This window comes from Panthera pardus, unplaced genomic scaffold (genome assembly GCF_024362965.1).
Source record: "Panthera pardus isolate Hobbes unplaced genomic scaffold, ASM2436296v1 HiC_scaffold_308, whole genome shotgun sequence".
NCBI lineage: Eukaryota > Metazoa > Chordata > Mammalia > Carnivora > Felidae > Panthera > Panthera pardus.
Window position 1 is genome coordinate 864 of NW_026526886.1, and position 16,109 is coordinate 16,972.

Genomic DNA, 16,109 nt, shown 5'->3' on the forward strand with positions numbered 1-16,109 from the left:
GATCTGTCCTGAGATTTGTTTGAATTCTGGGAAATTCACTCATAAGACAGCATTAGGAAAATATGAGAGGCTAAATAAAAAACTATGAGATGGGAGCATAACCAAATGAAACAAAAACATTACCGAGGGGAGACAATGTAACCAATAACAAAATCGTGTGCCACACAAGGCTAACACTGAACGGACTTTTGCTGATGCTGAGCTGACGTTGAGCCGGGCAGTAATGAGTCAGTTACAATGATGAATTCACTATGTGCTCAAAGGTGGGGCCACTGGCAGGTGATTAGGTCATGAGGGTGGGGCGCTCACGAATGGGATTAGCGCCCTTATATGTTAGAGACCCCCAGAGAGCTCTCATCCTTCTGCCAAGTGAGGACACAATGAACAGATGTCATGGAGGAAACAGGAAGTGGGTCCTCACCCGATCCCAAATCTGCCAGTGCCTGGATCTCAGACTTCTAGCTCCCAGAGCTGCGAGAAATAAATGTGACGTTTAAGCTGCCGCATCTGTTGTATGTTGCCACAGCAGCGTGAAATGACTCAGACACCACCCCGAGTCACGTCGTTGTTTATTCTGTCACATTGGGTGCTTAGAGATAAGTAAAATCTGGGGCGCCTGGGTGGCTCGGTTAGTTGAGCGCCCAAGCCTCAATTTTGGCTCAGGTCACCATCCCACAGGCGTTGAGGTCTTGAGCCCTGTATCGGGGATCCACACCCAGCGTGGAGGCTGCTTAACATTCTTTCTCTCTCTCTCTCTTGCTCTCTTTCTCTCTCTCTCTCTCTCTGCCCCCCCCCAAAAAAAGAAAGAAGCAAAACCTAATCATCAGGCTCTCAATGTCAGCATTTTAGATATGTGGAGCCAGAGGATTCTGTTATGGGGCTGTGCTGTGCACCGGAGGCTGCTGAGTGTCCTCTCTGGCCTCCACCCACTAGATGCCAGCACCAGCTCCCACCCGCCATGGTTCTGACGATCAAAAACATCTCCAGACTTTGCCAAATGGTCCGAACTGCAAAAGTGCTGCCGGTTGAGGACACTTCTGGAGAAGAAAAACCAGCACGTTGTGTTTGCAATGAAAACGAAAACGCACGGACAGAGTCGTACGCCGTGTGCCGCTAGCTGTCGCTTAAGGACGCGGCCAAGCCCCCACGAGAGATCACTGAAAACGCAGCCTAAGAGCTGGGCTTTTTCTAACAGGCTGCGTCCAATCTTCCCACAAGATCACCGGTATTTTCATTAGAAAGTGAAACGCGGAGGGGCACCTGGGTGGCTCAGTCGGTTGAGCTTCCGACTTCGGCTCAGGTCATGATCTCGCAGTCCGTGAGTTCAAGCCCCGTGTCGGGCTCTGTGCTGACAGCTCAGAGCCTGGAGCCTGTTTCGGATTCTGTGTCTCCCTCTCTCTCTGCCCCTCCCCCGTTCATGCTCTGTCTCTCTCTGTCTCAAAAATAAATAAAAAAAAAAAAAAAAAAAAAAAAAAAAAGAAAGTGAAACGCGGAGTTCTTTCAGCAGTCAGATCTCTTTTGGTTTCTACGGAGAAAGCGTTTCAAGACAATGCACTTGCAAGAAGCTGCTTCTCATTCCCCAGCCCCAAGTGTCTGATAAACACACGTGTGTCTGCACATGTGACCACACAGGACCGTGGAGCAGGGGAACACGACATCCATAGGACACCAGGGACCGGGGGCAATTTTTGTCAGTCCGCTCCTCTTTCTCTTTACGTGCCATCGTCAGCTTTCCTGTCATGGACCAATTTTTCTCTCTAAATTTATAAGTTAGGATAAGGCTTTCCCAACACAGTGTTAACTTTTTACAGGCTTTTTGACTTGTAAGCAGCAGAAAAAAGAAAACAGAAACCAGCCGTGGCCTGCAAGAGAACCAGGTGAAATGTCCCTTGGTCAACGAGACTTGCCCTATGTCCCTCCAACTGTTCTACCTGAGCTATATAGTTTAATTAAAAAAAACAAAAAAAAAACAAAAAAACAACCCCAAAAACCCTAGTAATTGGGGGCGGCCGGGTGGCTCAGTTAGTTAAGCATCCAACTCTTGATTTCGGCTCAGGTTATGGTCTCATGGTTGCGGGACTGAGCCTTATGTCGGGGTCTGCGCTGAATGTGGGGCCTGCTCAAGATTCTCTCTCCCTCGGCCCCTCTCCCTCTAAAAAAAGCAAAACAAAAGAAAAACAAATCCTAGCAACTGGATCAATTACCCTACACACAACTGAACACCTAACTAGCTTTCAAATGATCGTTTCTTCGGGGCGCCTGGGTGGCTCCATCAGTTGGGCAGCCGACTCCTGGTTTGGGCTCAGGTCACGATCGCACAGTTTGTGAGTTCGAGCCCTGTGGTGGGCTCTGTGCTGATGGTGTGGAGCCTGCTTGGGATTCCCTCTGTCCCTCCCTTGCTCACACAGGTCCTCTTTCTATCTCTCTCAATATATATATATATATATATATATATACACACACATACATATATACACACACATACATGTATAAAACTTAAATTACTGTTCCTTTAAATTTTTTTAATGTTTATTTTTGAGAAAGAGAGACACAGTGCAAATGTGGGAGGGGCAGAGAGAGAGAGAGAGAGAGAGAGACACAGAATCTTAAGCAGGCTCTGAGCTGTCAGCACAGAGCCTGATGCAGGGCTCAAACTCGGGAACAGCGAGATCATGACCTAGGCCGAAGTCAGACACTTAACCAACTGAGCCACCCAGGTGCCCCTATTAAATGTTTCTTTTAAAACCTAATGAAAAAAAAAAAAAAAAGAATTTACAGTAACCAGTCAAATGTACATATATATTCTTAGACTATTCAATACAAACATGAGAACACTCTCCGAACTGACCATAAACCTAGCAGCAATATTCGGTCCACTTCAACTCGTCAACGGGTCTGATTACACTGAAATCAAGAGAAACCAACAATTAACTGGGTGCTTGGTTGCCACCCCTCCAAGCAATGAATGTGAAGGCAGGGGGGGTTGTTTTGAAGGGTTCACTTCACTTCTTTTGACTCCACGGGGCAAATGGCTGAGATTCATTGGCCAAAAGTTACTGTCTTAGACCAACCTCACCAACTTCCACTCATAAGGGTGGGAAAGAACTTACCTATCCTCTGTTCTCCAAGACAAGACCTAAATCTCACAGATGGATGTTAGAATAAAATGATGGATCTCCCCCCGCTCCCCGAGTTCTGCTGTATAATTTCATATAAAAAAGTGCTCAGGTACTAGAGTATTCAAGTTCACCGGCTCTGAACACAGGGATGCATTCCCAACACAACGTTTCTTCCTTTTTTTCTACTTTTTAAAAATGTTTATTTATTTTTGAGAGAGAAAGAGAGACACAGTGTGAGTGGGGGAGGAGCAGAGAGAGAGGGAGACACAGAATCCGAAGCAGGCTCCAGGCCCCGAGCTGTCAGCACAGAGCCTAACGCGGGGCTCGAACCCGCGAACCACGAGAACATGACCTGAGCCGAAGTCGGACGCTCAACCAACTGGGTCGCCCAGTTGCCCCCGCCAACACAACACTTCTGATTTCAGTGTCAGCAAGGACATTCTGCCTCTCCTGTCACCCGCCTTCCCAGGTGCCATTTTCTGAGGCCATCCATAAGTGAAGACGGAAGGAAGGAGCCCTTGTCCTGTTCTTTACGAAACCCAGTCATAAGCAGTGGCTTAGGCAGTGGGAGTTTCAATGGTAGTGATACCATTTCTCAAGTCCCCCATTCCTGCCTTCGCTTAAACGTGAAATGGCTCTTGCGGATGGAAAAGATGGGTAAGGCAAGGCCGTGAACTCCTTAACATGAGCTGCTCTACATTTCCACAATTTCTACTCCAGGACAGGACGGCCTGAGTTCTCTGTATCAGACGACAGAGGTTCAATCTACATGAATGGTTCAGCTCTATTTCTCGCTCTTCTGGTTTTAATGTGGTAAAATATACATCACATACAATTTACTATCATAACCTTCCGATGTACAATTCGCTGTCACTGAGTACATTCACGCTGTTGTGCAACCATCCCCATCATCATCTCCAGAACTTTCTCATCTTCCCACACCGGAACTCTGTCCCCACTGAACACTCACTCCACATTTCCCCCTCCCCCTGGTTCCTGGCACCCACTCTTCTGTCCACTGTTTGTGAGCTGGACTCCTCCAGCTTTTTAACGTATATGCTTCAAGGTCACAAAAGTGGAACCGTCTGAAACCATCAGTTTGATTTTAAGGGGAAGAGAAAGCACACCGGGGCCACAGGTCATTTCTCGTGGGTCCTCGTGACCCCATCGCGTCCGCTTTCCAGAAGGACAGATACACGTGGATGCTCATGCCCCTCAGAGGAGGCTGTGGGCTCCACACTCACCGGGCCAATTCAGCATGGCCCACGTGTGCCAGTTTTCAAGGCCTTTCCCGCCACTCGTCCTTCTGCCGAGATAACAATCCCACGATGAACGAACCCCCGACTTCACCTCGCCCTGGCTCCCTCCATCAAACACTCAGATATCTGAAGCGAGAACAGAGGTAAAGGCACATTTCACACGGGGGTGGGGTGGGGCTGAACGGTCTCCGGAGGCCTTGTGACATCGCGAATCACATCTCAGCCCTAACGCTTGCTGTGCACTTGATTCAACTGTCAGCACTGTGTGTTGTTTCCTACGTGCTCCTCCTGGGAAAGAAAGGTCTGCGAAGAGGCCGGGAAGCCTTCACACTGCAAAGCAGCAGCTCACGTCACACAAGCATGACTGGATCCTATACCGGAACTTACCGAAATCCCGCTGCAAATAACAACGCGCACAAATGGTCTGCCCGGCATTTTCTGTGTGTAAGGAGATGGTGTAAGAGGGGGTGATAGAACCAAGTTCTGGGTGTCTACCATATTCAAGGTATGGTGTTTAGAAATACTAGGGATTAAACAAATGCACACACAACCTGTCTTTAAGCTATTTAGTAAGACATCTACGCAAACAACGAAGGGCTCCAATAGTTAAGCCCCCGAAAGTATTATGGACGGCCTCCAACTTCTGAGAAGGGAAGGTCTGGCAGAGGGGAAACACAATTCCTGTTGATGAAGATGAGGTCGGGGGAGAAACATGGGAATAGGAAGAGAAAAGCTGCACAGGAGCCGTGTGTGTGTGTGTGTGTGTGTGTGTGTGTGTATGTGTGTGCACGCACGCACGTGTGCCTGAGGGGGCTGCCTACAAGAAGGATTTTGACCTTTTATGATATACCAAATGCTCCCCCAGACCCAGCGCAGGAAGACCGCCATCTGAGAAGCTGGAGTCTATGAAACGCCATCGATGTCTATTATGTTGGGTAGAAGCCGGCCTATGTCCTCTCTCCACTCTGGAAGAACACTTTTAGCGGGCGCATGAGGTCTGTGCTGGCTGCAATAAAGTCAGGGTCAAAGCATGGGATTCATGCAGGATTCAGGGGGCCTGGTGGCTAAGGGCCAGAAACTCCAATTTGTAATCATAATGCTATTGCTTTCTAGCTCCAGGTTGGCGGCCAGGTGACAGGACTCTGTTTCTCATCTCCAAACTGAGGACAGCAATAGCCCCTATGCCTGGAAGAGGCTGCGAGGGTTAAACGCTTTTCTGTAAATTCTCAGAGCAGGGCCTCCTGCACAGTAGAGATCCAGGATGTGGCAGCTCGTCCTCCCATCCAGCTGACTGTGCGCATCCCCAAAGAGCGACCAAAACGGGCCTTCTGGAGGGATCGGCAGGACACCCCACCCTCACTAAATGGACTCAGAGCAGCTCTCCTGGGAACAGTTAATCGGTGATCTCCAAACCCGCAAGCGGAACTTCTAAAACCCTTCGAAGAAAGCACGATGCACAGAGGCCTCACGGTGTGTATTCCTTTCCTAACATAGATGCGTTGGAGATACAAGACGACTGTTTTCCTTCCTTCCTTCCTTCCTTTTCTTTCTTTCTTTCTTTTCTTTCTTTCTTTCTCTCTTTCTTCTTTCTTCCTTCCTTCCTTTCTCTTTCTTTTTTCTTTCTTTCTTAATATTTTTCATGTTTTTATTTATTTTTGAGAAAGAGTGTAAGCAGGGGAGGGGCAGAGAGAGGAGGAGACACAGAACCAGAAGCAGCCTCCAGGCTCTGAGCTGTCAGCACAGAGCCCGACGCGGGGCTTGAACTCACACACAGTGAGATCATGACCTGAGCCGAAGTCGGATGCTTAACCGACTGAACCACCCAAGCGCCCCAACACAAGGCAACTTTCAACACCTCACTGGTTCGGGAACAGCATCTGTTTCCAGCCCCAGTTCTGAGAACTCCCATGGATGCTCTCCAACCGCTCCAGTTCTAGAATAAAAGAAAGCTTTGGGGGCCCTGGGACAGCTCCTTGGCCTCAAACACATGGAAAAACAAAGCAAAAAATAACCTCCCAAATAGAGGGGTTCTTAATTAGGGCAGTTGTGTTTACTTTCTTGCCTGACCCAGTTGTGACATGAGGCCCCTTAACTGGCTGATCTGAGCTGTTCATTGCACGGGGAAGGCCCCAGCACTCCCTGGTTGAGCTGCTCCCAGACCAGAGCGGTGGAGGCAGGGGCACAGTGGAGACCTGAGCTGTGGAGACGGGAGCGGTGGAGGCGGGGTGGTGGAGACCCAAGAGTGTGGCCCATGGCATGTCTGTGGTGCCTGCGAAGGGAAGCATGCCAGCCCATGCAGCGATTTGGGCAGAAGAGCCTTCGAGAAACCGAAGGCGAGTTTCTTCATTTTGCAATTTGATTGCAAGGTGGCAGAAACTCCTATTCACCACGGCTCCCTTCCCAAATTAGTTAGTTCAAAGTTCAGCCGCAAGAGAAATATCGTTTAAGGGTTTCGTTTTATTTAGCAGGGAGAGGGCTGCCCCAAACATCAAGTTGGAACTGCCACTTGATTACCTTAAAGATATGACCACAAGGAACCTATGTGGGAGCTGGCCTTGTCCCCAGATAGAGAGCAAAACACACAGGCATTAAAGGAGGAAATTAGGTCCTAATCTGATACCATTACAGGGGAAAGTTTCTCTGTTAACAATCTGCCCCATTATGAAATAGTCTCTTAAAATCTTTTAAAGCAGCCCTTTTTCTCCAGGGATGGAAGAAAAGTTTGTCTCATTTCTCGTTCCCTATTAGCCTGCTGGCATGGATGCTGGAAGAATCCATTGGGTTCAAGTAATCTGGAAAAGACTCAGGTCTCTGGGACCTGTCTCTCTGCAGCCCTAGGACCAAGAGCCAGAGCCACCAGAAAATCTGTTGGCAATGACCTTATCATCCAAAAGGCACTTTCTCTCTTTCTTTGTGGACATTCTGGCTTCAACGCAGTGGGTCTTAACTTGCTGACTGCTTCCCCCAGGACGTCTTCCTCCCTTCAAATGGGAACTGGGTTTACTTTTATTTTACAATCAGTGGTCAGTGTAAGAGGAAATTTTTTTTTAGTTAAAATTTTTTTTTCATGTTTGTTTATTTTTCAGGGAGAGAGACAGAGCACGAGCAGGAGAGGGGCAGAGAGAGGGAGACGCACAATCGGAACCAGGCTCCAGGCTCCGAGCTGTCAGCACCGAGCCTGACATGGGGCTCGAACTTACGGACCATGAAATCATGACCTGAGCCAAAGTCGGATGCTTCACGGACAGACCCACCACCCACGTGCCCCAAATTGTTAATGCACGTATTAACATTTACATACAATCCTTTTCTAAAACCTGCTTGGGGACCAGCTTATTTTGGAGATGAAACAGACTGGTCTTATCACTTTGCATTAATTCTTTCTCCCATGTGACTGTAATTAAGCCAACGTGTAGCTGTTGAAATACTTCGCTGTTCAATGACAAGAGGGTTCAATGAATTACGGCATTTACGGTTCGACCCCAATTATAGGCAAATATACACATGGAAAATGTTGGGGGGGGGAATACATGAAAACATGAACAGTGGTTTCATCTTGACCGCTTTCTTTCTAGACTTACCATCGTTTACCAGTGAGTATATGTATATATTATTTCACAGTAATAAAAGATACCTAAAGAAAAGATTTTCCACTCATCTCACAGTTCTTTCCTTATTTGCACTCAGATGGCCCAAACCTATACATCAAATCAAACAACTATTATTTTATTACCAGAGTTACGACCAACAATATACTACCATTTAAATACGGGAATAAACCAGGGGAATGAGGTGAAGTCCCGAAAAGAATATACTTCATGACTGGGGGAAACATCTATGATACAGAGTTAGATACAAAAAAAGCAGGTTTCAAATGCACACGATGATAAATTTTGTTTTGTATACACACGTGTGCACGCACGCGCCCACACACACAAATGGAAGAGAACCCTCCAAAAGAGTCTCACATCTAGTCCTGGGGGCGGAATTTTGCTAGATTTATCTCTCTATGTGCGCTTTTTGTATTTTCCAAATTTTCTCCTATGCACATGAACTGTTTTCACATTCATTAAAATGTAATTAAAACCTGGCACAGAGTCTCCAGAAATAATCTGCATGAGAAAGACTCTGCGCTTCTAAGAAGGAAATGAGGCTTCAGGGTGGGGAGGACAGAGAGGAGGGGCTCTCTTCGTAGAAACATAATGCTGCTCTTCAGGGAATAAAAAACATCCCCGGGTGAGGCATTCAGAAAGGGCCCTTTCTGTGCTTAGCCGCCCTTCTGGGTTAATTAATGGCTTGCCGGGGCCTTCAAGTGCACGTCAAAGGCAGATGCTGACGTGACAGGAAAGGCGTCCAGTCCTTGGTCCTTGGGGTTACCTCCAAAACTATCTGTGTGCCTCCCAAGTGGCCACGGAGTCCTCTCTCAAACTCTGTGCACTTGCCACTGTATTTGCTTACACATCTCTCTCTGCCTGTCCAGGAGGAAGTCTCCCTAAAAGTGCCCAATCTAGTAACAGCAAACCACTGCGGCTTCTCGCTGTGACGGTGTGCGTCCCAAGACCAGACAATGTACAATCTCCCTTTTCTTTTCTTCCCCCCACTCTCCAGACTAAAATGCAAGTTCATGCACCCAAGATTTCCAAGCAGACTGCCTTGGAGACATAACAGTACTCTTTTTCTAATGACTTTGGTTAAAGCCAACACTTCCAATTAATCTGTACATCGATTTACAAATTTAATTATCTTCAAGACTGAGAAGTTGGAAACAGCTTCTCTACAGTGTACACTAGGCCCTCAAACAGATTTTAGGAAGACATACAGGCTGGCTACGCGATCTCTAACACACTCTGATTTTCACCCACTTACACAGGATTTATTTTGGCCTTTAGAGCTCCCTTTCCTGTGTTAGGGAGTCATGGGCTCATATAACATGGCCTCTGGAGTTTTGAAAAATAAACCCCGTGGCTTTCTCTATAAATATAAAAGCAGGCAATGCCTCACCCATTCACGTGGTGTAGAACTCCTAAGTCGTCATTTAACAGCATCTTTTCACGTTTCAGTTTAAATGAAGAACAAAAATATAATAAAAAAAAAAAACACTTAAAATATCATGACTCTAAGCATTAGATGAGAATGCAATGATCCTCCTATTTATGTCGGCAAATGTAGAACTAAATTTTTATCATCAAATGCTCTGCAACTTACATTTTCACAGCCACAAGGCTGGTAAGATTTAGGGGCACCTGTGTGGCTCAGTCAGTTAAGCGTCTGACTTCGGCTCAGGTCATGATCTCATGGTTTGTGGGTTTGAGCCCCGTGTCGGGCTCTGTGCTGACAGCTCACAGCCTGGAGCCTGTTTCGGATTCTGTGTCTCCCTCTCTCTCTGCCCCTCCCCTGCTCATGCTCTGTCTCTGTCTCAAAATTAATAAAAACATTTAAAAAATAAAGAAAAAAGAAAAATTTTAGGGGTGCCTGGGTGGCTCAGTTGGTTAAGCATCCAACTTTGGCTCATGATCTCACGGTCCGTGAGTTCGAGCCCTGTGTCGCGCTCTGTGCTGACAGCTCGGAGCCTGGAGCCTGCCTCGGATTCTGTGTCTCCCTCTCTCTCTGCCTCTCCCCTGCTCGTTCTCTCTCTCGCTCTCTTTCTCTCTCAAAAATAAATAAACATTAAAAAAAAAAAAAACAGGCTGGTAAGATTTAAAATTCAAAATAAAGCACTGACAGGAATAGTGAGTGGGCGTGGCAAATCTCGGTACTACTGACATCTGGGACCAACTAAGTCTCCGTGGTGGGGGCTCCCCTGAGCACCGTCGGAGGCTCAGCAGCATCCCTGGCCTCTGCCCACTAGATGCCAGGAGCGCCCTCCCCCTGAAAAACGTGTCCAGGCGTGGCCAAGTGTCCTCCCCGCTCCCTACCGCCCCGGGGAGGGGCGAGGAGCTGCCTCTGACTGAGAACCTTCCGGTCAGGGCCACTTCTCATTACATGGCGGGAAGGCCCCCAAATTCCTCAAAGCCTTCGCTGCCTGAACACGTGCAGCGCCTCCGCTAAGCGACCGCAGTTTGGCGTCTGTCTGAACCCGGTCACGGGCCCTCCAGAACCACGCTTCCGGATTACTCCAGTTCAAAAGGCACAAGTCAGAAGAGGGAGAAATACAACAGGTGCGTTCCTCCAGGCTCCAGTCCGCCGACTGCGGCCTGCAGGCCACGCCCCCCTGCTGCTTCCCCTCGTGGGGCCCGCGAGCTACGAAGAGGTTTTACATTTCTAAATGGTTGAAGAGGAAATCAAAAGAATCATATTGTATGACCCATGAAATTGAGAGGACATTCCAATTCCAGTGTCCATAAATAAAGTTTTATTGGCACTCGGCCACGTTCACTCATTTACGGGTGATCGATAGCTCCTTTTACACAAGAGCACAGTTGAGTGGCTGTGACAGAGACTGGCTGGCCCTCAAAGCCTAAACTACTTACTCTCGTCCCTGACAGAAAATGCTGCCCCTGCTCCCCGTTTCCCTGCTCCACCGAAGACGACAACCGCCCTGTCTGTTCCCAGCTTGAAAGCTACCTGTCTGCTAAGTGGAGGTGATGCCCCCAACTGTGGATGCTCTCATGAACAAACCAACCGCTTTCAAAGTGAGAGCAGGTGGGGCACCTGGGTGGCTCCTTCCCTTAAGCGTCCAGAGCCTGGAGCCTGCTTCGGATTCTGTGTCTCCCTTTCTGTCTGCCCCCACCCCCCCAAAAAAATAAATAAAAAAGTTTAAAAAATTAAAATATTAAAAGTAAGAGCAGGAAACACCATTGCCACGGTCAGCTGTGAATGGCTTTCAAAGGAGCACACGTGTAGAAATGAGGTAAATCTAAGGGAGCTTATGATCAGTTGTCACTTTCTGACACACAGCACCCAACACACAGAAAGGGGATGTGATTCACAGATGATTCCCAATCTTACTCATGCACGATAGGTACTGTGGTCAGTACTCAACAGAGTGCCATTCCTCGCATCATCCCAAATGACCGTGCGCATCTTACAAACTTCCCAATGAATTATCAAAGGCTGCCAAAAAAACCCCACACAAAACACACCAAAACAAAAAACCCAAAACCCAAAGTCATCTATAAAGCTCAAAACCAGTGCATCATACACAGTAGGAATTCAATGTAAGCTCCATTCAATGGAACCTTGTGTTCCCGAAGTACGGAGTTAAATCCCAGTCAAAACACTGATGACCAACGGACCTCTCCCAGCTTCTCTCTGACATTTAGAAGATGATTCAACTACATTTCAAAAAATACTCATGGAGAAGCCTGGCAGTTCACCACAATTCTAAACACAGCTACCATACAACCTAGCAGTTCTCCTCTCTGATATATACCCAAGAGAAATGGAGACAGACGTCTGCACAAAAACTTGTACCCAAACGTTCAGAGCAGCATTATTCATAACTGAAAGGGAAATGCAACTCAAATGTCCACCAACTGATGGAACAACAAACGACGTGGTATAACCCTACGATGGAATATTCTTCGGCCATAAGAAAGATTCATGCTGCAACATGGATGGACCCTGAAAATATATTAGGTTAAAGCCAATCACAAGCTCAACTTAATTAACATTTTACAAATTTTTGTTTATTTTGAGAGAACACGCGCACATACAAGTGGGAGAAGGGCAGGGAGAGGGAGAGAGAATCCCAAGCAGGCTCCACACTGTCAGTGCAGAGCCTCATATGGGGCTCGAACTCATTGAACCGTGAGATCATGACCTGAGCTGAAACCAAGAGTCGTACGCGTAACTGACTGGGCCATCCAGATGCCCCTACAAGTTTATGCTCTCATTAGCAAACGATAATTTTCAAATATTTGAGTAAAATATCAACATTCTTACACATTTAGGGACTCCTGGGTGGCTCAGGTGGTTAAATGTCCTACTTTGGCTCACGTCATGATCCCAGGGATGGTGAGTTCAAGCCCCGCGTTGGGCTATGTGCTGAATGAAAGCACAGGGCCCGCTTCAGATCCTCTGTCCCCATCTCTCTCTGCCCCTCCCCTACTCGTGTGCACATGTGCTCCCTCTCTCTCAAAAATAAACATTTTAAAAAGTATGTTAAAAAAATTTTTTTAAAGATTCTTACATGTTTACTTTGTTAAACAGTTTTGCCTTACTTGGCTTTAAACAAAAAAATACCTCAATAAGATTCTTCGGTTAAATCTAGGACTAGGATCACTTTAGTTCCAATTGAGTTTTTTTTAAAGCAATAAGCAAAAGTCTTGCCCAAATTTCCATCTTTATGCATTTAAGATTGTAAAGGTTCTGTGGGTTTTATTATTTTTACGAAGAATAGAGAGAGACAAAATTGTAAATATAAAAAGTAAATAATACAGGAAACACCAAAAAGTAAATAATAAAATCAAACCCTAAAATCCCACCTACCAAACAATGACAACTTTTGTAGAACTGGCCATCAGGTTTAGTTTGGCACATGGGCTTCAACTCTCGGCGTCTGTTTGATTTGCTCTTCTAGAAATTTTATCATCTCCTAGATATGTAAGTAATAACCCCATGTTGTTCTAATAAGTTTTCAAGGTTAACCAGCTAGTCAATTTGCAGATACAAACAAATTACGTTAAGAAACTAATAAAGTCCAGGGGCGCTTGGCTGGCTCAGTGAATAGAGCATGGGACTCTCGATCTCAGGACTGTAAATGTGAGCCCCACGTTGGGTAGAGAAATTACTTAAAAAAAATAAAATTAGGGGTGCCTGGGTAGCTCAGTCAGTTAAGTGTCTGACTTCGGCTCAGGTCATGACCTCAAGGTTAACGTGTTTGAGCCCCTCGCTGGGCTCTGTGCTGACAGCTCAGAGCCTGCAGCCTGCTTCGGATCCTGTATCTCCCTTTCTCTCTGCCCTTTCCCCCCACAAAATAAATAAACATTAAAACATTTTTAATAAATAAAAATAAAAATAAAAAATCTTAAAAAAAATAAACCAATAAAGCACAAAATTAAGATACAGGAGATAAAAACGTATACCCGTGTGCCTGATTATAATGAATCTCTTGGCTTAATTTTAATTCACAATGCTGACACTGGTTTTAGAAGGTGTCATGCTCTCCTGGTAAGACCCAGAAAAGTTTAGAAGAGCTGGTTCATTATCCAAATTCATTGAAGGCAATAAAAGGCGAATTCATCATTTAGAATTAACCATATAGCCTGTAACGATTTCGTGGTGTTCCATCTACTGCCTTCAATGTCAGCAAGGAGGAGCCCCTGCAACTTGAAAACATGCCACTTTAAAACAGACAGTGTCCAATTCTGGCACCTTCCACTTCTCCAAGGGGCTTCAGGTGAAAGGACAAAGACCCAACAGCATGTGGGTTGCTCACCTTTACGGTGACTTCATGTGTAGACCTCGGGACCAGTGAGCTCCCCAGCATCCGATCAGATAAACTGCCAACCGGCCGCCAGGACCTGCCTGGGGAGAAACGAGAAGATTTGAAGAAAAAAGTTACAATTCTTTGGGAATGATTCACCTCTGGCCTCTCCTATTTCTTCTTTGTTTTCTTTTTCAAATCGGTGACATTGTTTTCCTTTTAAATCTCAGCTCAAACGAAACACATTTTATGATGTTATAATCTCCATCTTCCACTTGAACACAGACTATGCAGTTTTACCTGCAAAGTGAAAGAGGGGAAGGAGAATGGCCAGTCGGTACTGAACACGTAGAAATCCTGGAAGGAAAGTCTCTAAGGAAATAATCAGTTTTGGTTCAGACAATGCTACTGCTCTCCTTTAATGATAACCAATGCCTATCTGAAATACCTTTGTTTTAGGAACTGTGTCATATGCAACCAGGAAACTAAACCATACACATCTCTAAGAGAAGAAAACACGATTTAAGGAAACTTTATAGACATTGTTCACACTAACGTTTGTAACGGTCTTGCACGCATGTCCATGGGGTACACCCTCCGGTATACTGTGCTCATCAACACACAGGAGTAACATTACAATCTCTTTTTTCCCTGGGGTGCCTCGGTGGCTCAGTCGGTTAAGCATCTGACTTTGGCTCGGGTCATGATCTTGTGGTTCGTGGGTTCGAGCTCCGCGTCGGGCTCTGTTCGGACAGCTCAGAGCCCGAAGCCTGCTTTCTCGGTCTCCTCCTCTCTCTGTCCCTCACCCGCTCACGCTCACTCGTGTGCTCACTAACTCTCTCTCTCTCATAAACATTAAAAAAATTAAAAAACAAAAAAAGAATCTTTTTTTTTCCTTTGGCTTCCCTAAAGTAAAGCAAAAGAAAAGCATATGGATTCAAAGCATCTCGATGTATCCATTACTGTTTCCATACATTTCAATTCCACCCGAATGCCACCATTCGCGATTCTCAAGAAGCCAGGTGTACAGCTTATAAGGGGACTTCGTATCAAAATCTTGTTTGTACGTTTCAGTCAATATAAACACTACACAGTCAACCAGAATTTACGGAACAGTATTTACCTTCTTCCTCATGAAATTTCTTTGGTTGTGAATGGATCCAGCCTCCTACATTTAAATTACCTACTACAGTCTATAAGCTCAAAATCTAAGGAAATTAACTGCCCGCTATTTTCTCTAAATTCTTGTTCAATCACCTTAAGTGATAATAAAAAGGTGCCAGGGTTAATATAATTCAATTCCACAAGTGAAGCTATGAGTAATGGTGTTTCTTTTTAGTGAATGCAGAGCCTTGTAAAATGTTTTAAGGAAATTCAAGTAAATTAGTCCCACTGAGTCATGTTTATAGCTATGCTGTTCAAAGAAAGGAGGCTAAAACGATTTTATAGGTAGGTTCACAGGCCGTTAAGTTTCATTACAGTACATTTAAAAAAAGTCATAAGGATATGTAAGATAAAAGTAATAATCAGGGCAATTTAAAAAAAACTACCACAGGGGGCGCCTGGGTGGCATCCAACTCTTGATTTCGGCTCAGGTCATGATCTCATGGCAGGGAGATCAAACCCTGTGTCAGACTGCACTGAGTGTGGACCCTACTTAAGATTCTCTCTCTCCCTCTCCCCCTGCCCCTCCCCTGCTCACACACTCCCTCTCTCAAACACAAAACAAAACAAAAAACCTACCACTGAAGAAGAGAGATTCAAATAAAATCCCCTTACAACTCTCTGAATAGGAATTATTCACCAGAGTGAAGCAGGCATAAAGGAATATTGATTCTGTTTATAAGATACAAATACATTTCATTCTGAAAACACTTCTGTAGTAGAAATAAAACAGGACAATACTCCTTATAGTACCTGAAGCAGAAAACAAATTATTAGTTTAGGGACTGAGGTGAAAATTACCACAGGGGGAAAAAAATAGCCTTGTGATGAAATTGCTAAATACCACAAAGTATCAAAATATGAGCAGATGTCACCACAATAAGCCCCAAATTGCTCGGGAATTAAAACGCTAAAATCCGTAATAATTCAATAAGTAATTAATATATAAACAGCTCTTATTACAAGCTGTTCAGAAAAACCTTTAGAATCAAATTCTTATTCTTTGGTCCAAAACAGATGGTAACTCACAAATTAGTGTCTTGGAATTGAAGATTATCTTTTATATATGTTGTTAGACTCAGTAAGTGTAATTAACATCATCTGTGTGTTACAAACACACAAAAAAGGGAAAATATGACTGGTTGATAACATTCTTCTGCTTATGCAACATGTCAAAATTAATTAGTTTATTGATAGAAA

General features: G+C 45.3%; 1 long non-coding RNA gene across 1 annotated transcript; it reads right to left on the bottom strand.

Annotated features, from left to right (window-relative positions):
- Positions 1-2,596: 2,596 nt before the first annotated feature.
- Positions 2,597-13,842, bottom strand: LOC128774439 (uncharacterized). Its single transcript, XR_008418993.1, has 3 exons — positions 13,758-13,842; positions 2,849-2,904; positions 2,597-2,746 (listed from the first exon to the last, which is right to left on the bottom strand). It is a non-coding gene; the product is annotated as an uncharacterized LOC128774439 (long non-coding RNA).
- Positions 13,843-16,109: the final 2,267 nt, after the last annotated feature.